We start from the raw sequence: 12,124 nt of genomic DNA, 5'->3' as shown, positions 1-12,124 counted from the left end.
GAGCTCTACCTCATGCCATCCATTCCACTGCTTCCAGCTAGTAACCCAGTCTGCAGCCAACAAGGGAAGGCTGGGGGTATGGTTTGCAGAGCCTCAGTCCAGGGCCACAGATGAGGAAGTGAAAGGGTGAACTCAGACAGAAGGAAATACTCAGCATTCCTTTCCCACTCAAGATGGCTCCATGGGGTGGCAGTCTCAGCTCTGTCCCAGGCTCACTGCTGCGGATACATCTTACAAGTAGAAATGGCTGATTTAAATGATAAAATGCCTTTGCGGTTCTCATTCTGGAATCCTAAGTTGATTTCTGAATCCAAATTGATGAGGACATGAATTGTTTCTCAGAGATTTTTTTTCTCTCTGTGTCATGCATCCACCAAGACACAAGAGCCACGGTTGGCCTTGAGGCCGGAGGGGCTGACTACATGGAACGGATCCTCTGCCAGTCCCCATGAAGCATGAACTGTGTCAGGTTTTTGGCTGCAATATCACCTACCCATCTTACCTAATGTATGTGGGGACAGCAGTCTTCTGCAGCCCAGAGATAAGGAATAATCTAGTCAGAACATTCTCATTAAGCCAGAGTTTAAATAAATCCCTTGGCAAACTTGAGACTGTTGTCAGTTGCTTCTAGTCAGCAGTGTTGGAATAGTGGTCTCTCAGGAAAATGTGGCTGCATCCAGTTGTCCACGCATAGTATGAATGGAGTCCAATGCTCTGGTAGTGGCTGCATTCTAGTGAGGAGTTAATTATTCAGACTCTGCATAGATGCCACTAGAGAATAGCATGCCACGGATTTACCTTTTGGTTTTTGAGACCGTTTCTCTGTGTGGCCCTGTCTGTCTGTCCTAGAATTGACTCGATCAGGCTGGCCTCAAACTCAGACACATGCCTGCCTCTGCCTAAGGCATACACTACTGCTCCCAGCTTCACAGGAATTTTCAACAGGTGTTTTCAGATACCATTTTGGTTAAAGAAATGCCTTGTAAGCATAGGACCTATTTTATTTGATTCTCAACACGCACACACACACACAAAAGCATGCCCAGTAGTGAGATCCTTAGGACACACTGAGCAGCCAGTATAGCCAGTCAGTGAGCCCCTAGCCAATGAGAGGCTTACAAAACAAGGTGGGCAACTCCTGAGGTGTTACACCAATGAGTGTCCTGTGATGTACACACACACATGAGGACAAGAATATACATGAGTACCAGACACTAAGTTGATGAGATAGCTCAGCTTCTTGCAAGCATGAAGATTTGAGTTTGGTTCCCAGTACCCATATAAAAAAGGTCAGATATGGTGAGCATTTGTGATCCTATTGGTGAGGAGGCAGAGACAGGAGGACCCCCCAGGGCTTGCTGCCTAGCAAGCTTTGATGGCCCAGCAGGTTCCAAGCCAACTAAAGGCCCGATTTCGAAAATAAGGTGGACAACACTGAGACATGACATCCAAAGCTGACCTCTACCTTCCACAGCGCACATGCGTATGTACCTGCAGAGACACATGCACCTCTACACATATGAAGACACACACACACACAAGCAAATAGTATTCTGTTTTTGTGGTTCGACTGCTTCCCATAGGCTCTCGGGTTTGAACGCCTCCTCCATCTGGTGGTGCTGTTTGGGAGGGCTGTGGAACCTGGGAGGTGTAGCTTTGATGAAAGATGTTCTTTAACCACTGGGGATTTAGCCTCACTATGACAGCAATGACAAAGTAACTTAAGACTCCTGCCTATGAGCAAGTTTCTGTCTTCCAGAACCTACTATGCAGAGACTTCAGTTATCACATTGGTCTTTGAACAGGAAGTAGCATCTAACTTAGAAGCCTTAGTAAGACAAATATGGGCAACACAAATATGGTTATAGATAAACCCATCCTTGATACCAAGTACAGTATCCTTCCAGGGAAAACCACAGAGGCAAGTTGATACAAGGAATGAATTACTCAGAAGCTAGAAGGCTGTGCTAGCCAAAAGGGACGTTGAGATAACACAGTCATAAATCCAGAAGTGGCTACAGAAAGGATACCCTAACCCAGGAGTCAGAGAAGACTCTCCACACTGCTGGCTCTGAAACTCCAGGAATAGAAGCCATGTAAGACCTTGGACCTCTGCTGGACTTGGACTCCTTCGTCTGGGGGATGCTCAGGTCTGATGGGTCATGATTTGTTTAGTGTGCCTGTCACTAAGAGGACACAGTCGGTGCTGGCATTCCACAGGATACCATAGCTACTATTTACTGCGGCTGCTGGGAGAATCTGGAAAGGAGCTGTTGTTAATTTGTGTTGCCATAGGAAGACTGATAGAAGCTGGGACTGGGAAGAGAGAGAGCTCTACCTCATCATGCCTTCCATTCCACTGCTCCCAGCTAGTAACCCAACGTGCAGCCAGCAGGGAAGGCTGGGGGTGTGGTTTGCAGAGCCTCAGTCCAGGGCCACAGATGAGGAAGTGAAAGGGTGAACTCAGACAGAAGGAAATACTCAGCATTCCTTTATCTAACTCAAGATGGCTCCATGGGGTGGCAGTCTCAGCTCTGTCCCGGGCTCACTGCCGCAGACACATCTTACAAGTAGAAATGGCTGATTTAAATGATAAAATGCCTTTGCGGTTCTCATTCTGGAATCCTGAGTTGATTTCTGAGTCCAAATTGATGCGGACATGAATTGTTTCTCAGAGATTGTTTTTCCATAGCATGTTTTGTCCCACGATCCATACCCTGCTCTCTGGGACACAGCCACCTGCCTCATCTCATTCTTCTCTGTGATGATTGGGGATAAGACCTGGCAATAACATCGTAAGGGTCCTTCACCTCCAGGATCACTGTTCTCTGAATTTTTCTCAGCGCGCATGCCCATATGCCCTCAAACCACATCCCCTACCCTACACACTGGGCTGCCTGGCGGTGGTGTCTGCGAAGGTGGCAGCCTCAGACGTTCACACTGTTCCAAAGCTCTATGCCAAGAACACAAGCCCACCAGCATTTGAGCTGGACGTGTCTCAACACAGAACCACAGTGCTCACAAATGCAGCGGCCATGCGGTTAGGGCTGGGAAGTGTGCCCGGTCGTTTTTTGTAGCATACCAGTCAGGAAGCTCAGCAACTATCTCTCCGTAGGTGGAAGCAAAACAACCCCGCATCAGAGGAGTGCCCTCTCTGCACATTTGTGAGAGGTGGCTAGCGCCTGGAGGCAGCTGGAGGGCCCAACAAATAGGCAGAAATACAAACACAACAAAATTAATTAGGTGGGGGGCGGGTTTCAGATTTTCCCCAGAGGTATGTGGGATTGGTTCTTCTGCCAGTTGTTGCTTATGGGTAATTCATTCATAAAGACAAGGACTGAGTTTGAAGCCCTAAGGTTTTTCCATTCATCTTTTTCTTGGGTTTTAGTCTCCCCAAGAGTTAACAAGTTGCCTTTCAATGTGTCTCTGCTCTTCTCATGCTAAAATGTGCATAGACTTCTGAACTGTGCTCTAGGTCGAATCCTTGATTCCACAATGGCAATAGGAGAAGGAGATAGGAAGCTGGTTGGTGTGTTGCAGTGTTCACTTCACGCATAATAGCTAGAGCACATGTAAGTTGTCTTCAAGTCATTTCAAGAGTTAGTGACCCAGCAGTGATATTGTTTCTTTTGCTTGCTCTTGATTTCTTTATTATTTTGGGGGTGGTTCTGGATGCATGTGTATGGCAGTGACAGCTTTGAGGACAATAGGTTTCAGGGATTGAATGCAGGTCACCAGGTTGCAAGTACTTGCCGAGTCTTCACGCCAGTCTTGAGTTTTTCTTGAAACAGGCTCTAAGTAGCCCAGGCTGGTCCTAAACTCAGAGTCAGTTCTTCCACCTGAACCTCCCAAATACTGAGATTACAGGCATGAGGTTCTATGCTCAGCTATATAACTTTCTTAAAAGGCCAGAGTTATGGAGTCAGAATGTAGACTGTTCTGCTGTGGCCACTGCACAGGGACAGGAGGAGGGAGCACAGGAAACTCTGCTGCTTTTGAAGGAACAGCATCAGAGCTTCATGATAATGGGGAGCATCCTGCTGCCAAACCTGATGACCTGACTTCCATACCCAGCACCCACATTGTAGAAAGAGAAAACTGATTCTTTGATATAATTTTTACTTTTTTAAAAAAGATTCATTTATTTTATGTATATGAGTGTTCTATCTGCTTGTACACCTGCAGGCCAGAAGAGGGCATCAGGTCACATTACAGATGGTTGTGAGCCACCATATTGTTGCTGAGAATTGAACTCGGGACCTGCTGAGCCATCTCCAGCCTGAGAACTGCTTCTTATAAGTTGTTCTCTGATCTCCACAAATGCACCATGGAGTGCACATGTGTTTCAAGGATGGACAAAAATAAATAAGCAAGTAAATAAGTTAGATAAATTTACTACACAATAACAATAATTTTATTTTTCAATAATTATATAATTAAATATTTTAAGCAATTATTTAACAAATAAATATGTTTGTTGGTAGTGTGGATTCTAAAGTAAAAGCATAAAATGGCTCAAGAAAAACGGTGTAAAAAGTCTTTTTCAGGAGTCTACGGTTGTAGCACAACTGAGTTCTTATACAATGCCCTAGGTTTGATCCTTGGTACCACATAAATGGCATGGTAGATCATGCCTGTAATCCCAGCATGTAGGAGGTCAAGACAAGAGGATCAAAATGGATGGTTGAGCTGGGAGATGGCTGAGTAGAAAAAGCACTTACCTCACAAGTGTGAAGGCCAGATCTCAGCTCTCCAGAACCCACGTCATAAAGAGGATAAAGCCATGTTGTGAACATCTGTAACCCCAGTGCAAGAAGGGAGACAGAGCCAGGAGAATCCCCTGAAGCCAGCAAGCCTGGCATGCATGGTGGGGAACAGCAGAAGACCATGCACCAAACGAGGGGGAGGGTAAAGACCAACCTACAGCCAGGGTTGACCTCTGACCCCCACCTTGTGACTCTGTGCATACACCTGCACTTAGACTATACACACCTACTATACAGTTCAAGGTCATCCTGGGCTGCATGGTTCGTTCAAGCCCAACCTAAGATGTACGAGACCCTATCAGAGAAGGAGGAGGAGAAATAGTCAATAGTGAAAGTCTATGCATACATATAAATGCAATCATTTTCTCTGCCAAGCTCATGACCTCTCTCCACTGCACATGGCCACCTCACTGATGAAGGTAACATTTCCAGAGAAGAAACGTGTTCACCATTCAGAGGCAGCATCCCTCACCTACATCCCTCCGTTTCTAGGCCTGGCCCACTCGTCCTCGTCACGATCGGTTAGCTGCTGACTACGGTATAGGACCACGAGGATGTGATGACCGGAGACCGCTTGATAAGCTTTCAGATTCCTTTTTGTAAATGGGGCTTTGCTTCTGACTTCTCCCTAACCACAGCCCACGAGCTGAGAAAGCTGAGGAGCCAGGACCTGAGCCCTGGAGAGCAGCTGGGGCAAGCAGCACTCATAGTGCTTAGAGTCAGACAGTCAATTTCCCTATCTTAGCAAGCATCACATGTCCTGGCTATTTCCTAAGTAACTCTGGTTGATAGGTGATAATATTAGAATAAATGAAAAGTTGTTTGTCTCTGGTGGGGAAAAAAATCAGTCTTCAAAGAAATAATAAAATGCTGCTCTGCTAAGCATCCTTAAATGTGTTTCCATTGAACCATGCAGTGACTTATTCGATCAGCCTGATGAATGAAAAGACAGGCTGTGACTCTGACTTGATGTCAAACCAAGGCAAGACACCACTTGCCAGTTTCCTGAAGGAGCCAAACATCCAGTCCAGGACATGCATGACAAAGGTCTTTTGGATATTCTACTAATAGCATTAGCCAGAAAGACCCTTACCCCTCAGCTGTCTGAAGACAGGCTCCATTTCACAGCCGGCTTTGGAATTCTGTTTGTCAGTCTTCAAGACATATTTTAAAATCATTTAGAGTCAGTCTAATTGCACTGCTTCTCTGAGGCACAGCCGGACTTTGATGGAGAGAGTTAAACAAGAGCTGGGGGTGTAGCTTCCTGGGACAGTGCTTGTCCAGCATGCGTGAGGCTACGGGTACCATGTTCTGAACCAGGAACAAAAAAAAAAAAAAAAAAAAAAAAGCTGGCTTAAGGTAAATATATCCTGTTTAGACAGGTACTTGACGCAGTTTCAGGCTACAGTGCAACCGTGCATTCCACAGCTGTTAAAGCCATATCTAATTACAATCACCGCCCGCACTGATCGGTGCCTTGTCCTACAGCAGCCACCAAGAGAACCGATCCCATCCTCTCAGTCTGTCAGGTAAGTACCACCGTCCTCTGTAGAAGGGAGGAGGCTGGGGCTCTGGAGTGTGAATGAGGTGTTGCCGAGGGCTTCATGGCTGAGGAAGACAGAGCCACAGCGTGCACTCCCAAGCAGGCAGTGTAATCCACAAGCCCGCGAGGGTAATCCACTCATGCCCTTTGAAAACTGACCTCTAGTCAGGTTTGAGGGTGTAACGCCACGGAGTGAGTCTTAATTTTCCTACATGTGCTTCATGAGTTGGGATGAGTATTATCTCTCTAACTGGGACTGACACCTGTGCTACCCAGCCCATTTCTCTGACCACTGACCTCTTTTCCATCCTTTAAGGATGGTGAGGGTAGGTGACAAGAAGGGATGCATCAATGGCCTTAGGAACCCCCGACCATGAATTTATTTTTGTTGCAACTTTATAACCGTAATTTTGCTGCTGAACGGGAGCAGTGTCTCAGTTCCTAAGACCATTTTCCGATGGTTGTGACCCACAGTTGGCAACCACTGATTGACAACTTGACTTCAGGGGTCTGAAATGCTCATGTATTAGCATTAATACCAAACAAGGACATTTGATTTGACATATTTTAAGTGACTCACAGAAAGTAATCTCCCACAGCTCAGGGGCAGACAGCTCACTGGTAGAGCACTTGTCTCCTCTATATGAGGTCTTAGGTCGGATTCTCAGGATCACAAAGAAAGACTGCTACCAAGAATGTACAAAGTCATCGGTAATGCTTTAAATATGGTATCTTTATGTCTTAATACTTAACAGCATCTCAGAAGGTAGGATTCTCAGGACCTTGTGAAAATATACAATACAGTTTTGTTTTGTTTTTAAAAGTTAAAGAAAGGAGGGATGGAATGGGGGTTTGCAGAGGAGAGACAAGGAAGGGGACAACATTTGAAATATAAATAAAATAACCAAAAAAAAAAAAAGTAATTGGGGCAAAGGCTAAAGAAGGACAGAAATTACCATGAGGGGAGGTGGGGGGAGGGGGTGCCTCCCAGAGGGCATTCTGGACATAGGTCATTCATTGCATTTTGGTCTAAAAATAACCACACTGCCACTGTTTTATGAGAGACATCATCTCTTTGTCATCGATGGACCCTCTCGTCCCTTTTGCACTTGAATATTTCTGGCCAGCATTAGGAAAAGTTCTTGATACCATTCTTTGTCTTTCTGCGGGGGAGGGGAGCTGGGGGCTGTCTTTGTTTTTTGTTTTCCTCTGAGAAGCTACCTAACACAGCAGCTGGGACAATGAAGAGTCACTTGAGCTTTTTAAAACAAATGACCGTGAGGAACATTTGAGGATTCGTTTGTCAGGCCAAGTTGGAACGTCTTCTGTGGGCAAGCTCATGTTTCCAATTTGGGACTCGTAGCAATCAGCTGTGGCGCAGCTCATATCCGCTTGACGTCAGCACTGAGCCCTGTGGTATCTTTAGTAGCTTGCTGTGCACAGTGACACCAAGGGATGAGCTGTCTCCTGGAAAACAGCTTGTTTGACATATGTTTATGCAGCTACAACTTGGCAGTGATATCAGAACTCTCCTCTCAAAATCTCCATCACCGAAACACACAATGGACAAATCTAAAAGGGAGAGTTTCTGTTTCCTAATGACCCTCCCTTTCCTGTGAGGGTCATGAGCTACACCCTCATGTAACTGCAACCTGGGCTATACAAACATTGACAGCATTCCTTCCATCAGCATCAAATAGATGAGCTGAATATACAGAAGAAAAAATAAAATGCTCCAGTGCAGAGCTGAATTCTGTTTTACACAAAATGTCTGCTATTTTCATTTTGTTTTGCTGTACAAATGAAAACACCAAATACACCAGACACAAAATTTTAAAATCAATGCTATTTTGCCTTTAATGACGTTGGGGTCTATGTGTGTATATTTGTATCTGTGTTTGTGTGTGTGTGTATAAACAAATACACAGAGATTATATATATATATATAATGTGTATGCATATATATATATAGATTTTACATATTTACACATATACATATATACATATTTACATATATTGTGTGTGATGTGTATATATGTGTTTGTATATATGTACATATATAGAAATTTTGCATATATATGCACATAAATACTATATATATACATATTTACATATATTGTATGATGTGTGTGTGTGTGCACATGCACAAGTATATGGGACAGTTAAATGAGTGCAAATGCATGTGTGTGGGCATTCTCTTGAAACTACAGGAGGACCTCAGGTATCCCACTGATCTGGGGCTATAAGGTACAGCTATGATATCTGGCTTGCAAGCCCCCAGGATCTGCTCTGTCTGTCCCCACCTCCTCGGCACTGGGATCATAAGTAGATTGTACCTGGCTTTTGCATGGGTGTTGGGGATTGAACTCAACTCCTCATACCCATGTTGCAAGCACTTCATCTACTGAGCTATTCCCCAACCTCACCACTTTAAAAAAAAATCTGTTTTATGTGACTGGAGGGATAACCCTGTATTGTACTTGCTTTGTGTCTCATGGTCTCTGTTCCTTCAGCTCTGTGGAGATAAGGTCTGCCTTGGTCTCTTGGCCTTATCTAGAAAGCCTAAAACAATATCTATCATGTAGAGACTGTAATGCGTCACTGTGTCTATTATGATATTCACTGAATGGATGAATGAATTCGTTAACAAACTAGCAGATAAAACTCAGGGCAAGCCAGGTCGGTAAGATGGCTCAGCAGTTAAAGCTGTTTGCTGCCAAGCCTGACAAACTGAATTTGATTCCCAGACCTACATCACAGAAGGGGAAAACCCCAAGTTGTTCTCTGACCTTAATATGTGCAACATGGTACTAGCACACACACACACACACACACACACTAAATAGATGTAAGAAAAACAAAAAAATAAAAATTGGGACAGTGCAAAATTTGTTAGACTGACCACAGCAAGGACACACATGTTTTTGGCACAGGGCTTGGGTCAGGCAATTTCAGCTGCAATGAATTTAGCAAAGAGCTACATTGTTCATAATGGTTTTTAATGTTTTCATGCTGAGAATGCACTGTGTCTTAGTTTCCTTTACTATTGCTGTGATAAAGCAATTCAAGGGAGAAAAGAGTTATTGTAGACTGCAGCCAAAGCAGCAGGAGCTAAAGAATCTTGTCACATTAAATCCACAATCAGAAAACAAGGGACAAGGACTGGGTATGGTAGCACACATTTTGTTGTTGTTGTTGTTGTTGTTGTTTATTTTTATTGGATATTTTCTTTATTTACATTTCAAATGTTATCTCCTTCCCTGTCCCCACCCCCAAAGCCCCCATCCCATTCCCCCTCCCCCTGCTTCTATGAGGGTACTCCCCCACCCATCCCCACCTCCCTGTCCTGGCATTCCCCTACACTGGGACATCAAGTGGCACACATGTTTAATCCCAGAACTTAGAAGGCAGAGGCAGGCAGATCTTTATGAGTTCAAAACCAGCCAGGTCTGCATGGTAAGTTCTAGGACAGCCATAAAGAGACCCTGTCTCAAAAGAAAATGAAGGGAAGGAGGAGGGGAGAAGGGGAGAAAAGAGGGGGCATGTAAAAGTACCTGTATTTGCCTGATGTAATTGTCTTCTCTGAGGGTTACTGCCTCTGTCTGCTAACCTAGGCCTAGTCTTGGACGCTTCTAGCCTCCAAGACTAGCCACTCAAATAGCCTTCTGCCGCTCAATTAAATTAGACATCACTTTCTAACATGGCTGCTTCCTTCTACAGTCTAATTTTACTTTCATTGTTTGGTATTAAAGTGTGTAGTAAGAGCGTGTATATATTCCAACCAGAGGGATTAAAGATATTGCTAAGGCTGGTCCACACCACAACTAGAAACAGGTTTTCCAGCATACAGTTTTATCTAGACCTAGAATGTTTTCTGTCTCTGAGGCTTATTGCTGAATAAGCTCACCCTTCCTAGCTCTTTCTGAACTCTAGCTGTCTGGTTCAACTCAGCTATCTGGCTCAAAACTCTTCTCCAGGCTGACTGATTCAATCTGGCTTTGCTCAGCTTCTGCCTGAATTGCTCTGCTTGGCCTAATACTAACTTTGGCAATGTATTCTATTCTTCTGGGTCCTTTCCATTCTCTAAATCATCTTATCTTCACCTGTGTCTAGCTTGTTCTCTCTCTGCAACCTGTCTTTCTATTACTGTTCCAGTAAAACTACTTCTTCTTTCTCTGTGCTGCTCTCTTAAGTAGCCTCTTTTTCCTCTCTCTTCTCATGAGAATTGGGCGTATCCTATTCTGTCAAATCTTTCTCTGATTCATCACTTTGTCTGCCACTCAATTAGACATCACTTTCAAACATGGCCTCTTCCTTCTACAATCTAATTTTACTTTCATTGTTTGGTAAAATGTGTACTAAGAGCTTGTATATATTTCAGCCAGAGGGATTAAGGTCTGTGCTACGGCTGGGCCACACCACAACTAGAAACAGGTTTTCCAGCAAACAATACAATCTCAGGGTTCACATTGGGATCCAATGCTCAGCTCACTTTCCCCTTTTTTATACAGACCAGGACCCCCTACACAGGGAACAGTCCTAGCCACAATTAAGATGAGTCTTCCCATATAAATAAACATAATCAAAATAGCCACCTACAGGTATGTCCAGAGACACACTTTCCAGGTCCTTCTAGATCATCCTGTCAAGTTGACAATCAACACTAACCAGTACACCAGCTGTGTAGCCTTGGTTGACTGTTTCCTTGGTCTATTGGAATAAACATATGAGATGTATAGCTTCAGAACTTGCAGAATGGTGGATCACTTTTAAGCAGTTTATCTGCAAATTGCCATTTAGAGTCTCTCCAGAATCCATTCCACAGTGGATCTCCAGGAATGCTCAGGAAGGAGAGAGCACTGATGGCAAACATCCATTCTGAATCTCTCCAGTTAACCCAAGGGAAATGGCTATTTCTTCAGATGGAGTGGATTAAATAGGTCATTGAATTTTATAGTCAGCCAAGATGCTTTCTTACTCCTAAGAAATTCAAAGATCCTTAAAACCCAAAACCTCAAGTGATAGAATTGGGTTTATACAGTTTTTATAAGACAGAACTTTATCTAACTCTGGGACCAGTTTTTCTTCACATACATATTTGGACATCCCTTTCAACCTAAGGGCATGGCCAAGGTGGTGGCTCTGACATTTACCTCATCTATGAACTGCTAGAGCACATGAAAGGGTGAGTCCTACAGCCCCAAAGCTGTGTGATCTCCAAGACACAGGCAACAACAGAATATCTGAGAGGATCCAGTATTGGTGGTATAGCAGAAGCTAGAGGCCTTGAATCAGACCACAGACTTATTGTAGTAAACATTTGCAAGTTAAGATGTTTGAACAAGCTGGAACATGGTGGCACACACTTTTAGTCCCAGCACTTGGAGGGCAGAGGCAGGCAGAGTTCTGAGTCCAAGGCCAGCCTGGTCTACAGAGTGAGTTCCAGGACAGCCAGGGCTATACAGAGAAATCCTGTCTCAAAAAACACAAAACAAAACAAAAGGCAAAGGGTCTATATACTAGGGGACACACTGAGACACACTACAGCTTCTACAATGAGATTTTGTTTTGTTTATTTTATTTATTTTACTTAATGTTTTTATTTTACTTTAAGCAGATTGGAAGGTATGGGGAAATGAATGGGATTGAGGTACAATGATGTGAAACTCACAAAGAATCAATAAAAAACGGGAAAAAAAAATCTCCGTAAGATGTAGGCAAGTCTGTAGGGCAATTTCTTAATTAACAATTGATGGGGAAGGGCAAGGCCTAGTGTGGGTGGTGCCATCCCTGGGCACATGGTCCTGGGTTCTAT

Source organism: Apodemus sylvaticus, chromosome 6 (genome assembly GCF_947179515.1).
Source record: "Apodemus sylvaticus chromosome 6, mApoSyl1.1, whole genome shotgun sequence".
NCBI classification, from domain to species: Eukaryota; Metazoa; Chordata; class Mammalia; order Rodentia; family Muridae; genus Apodemus; species Apodemus sylvaticus.
This window is presented reverse-complemented; position numbering follows the sequence as displayed.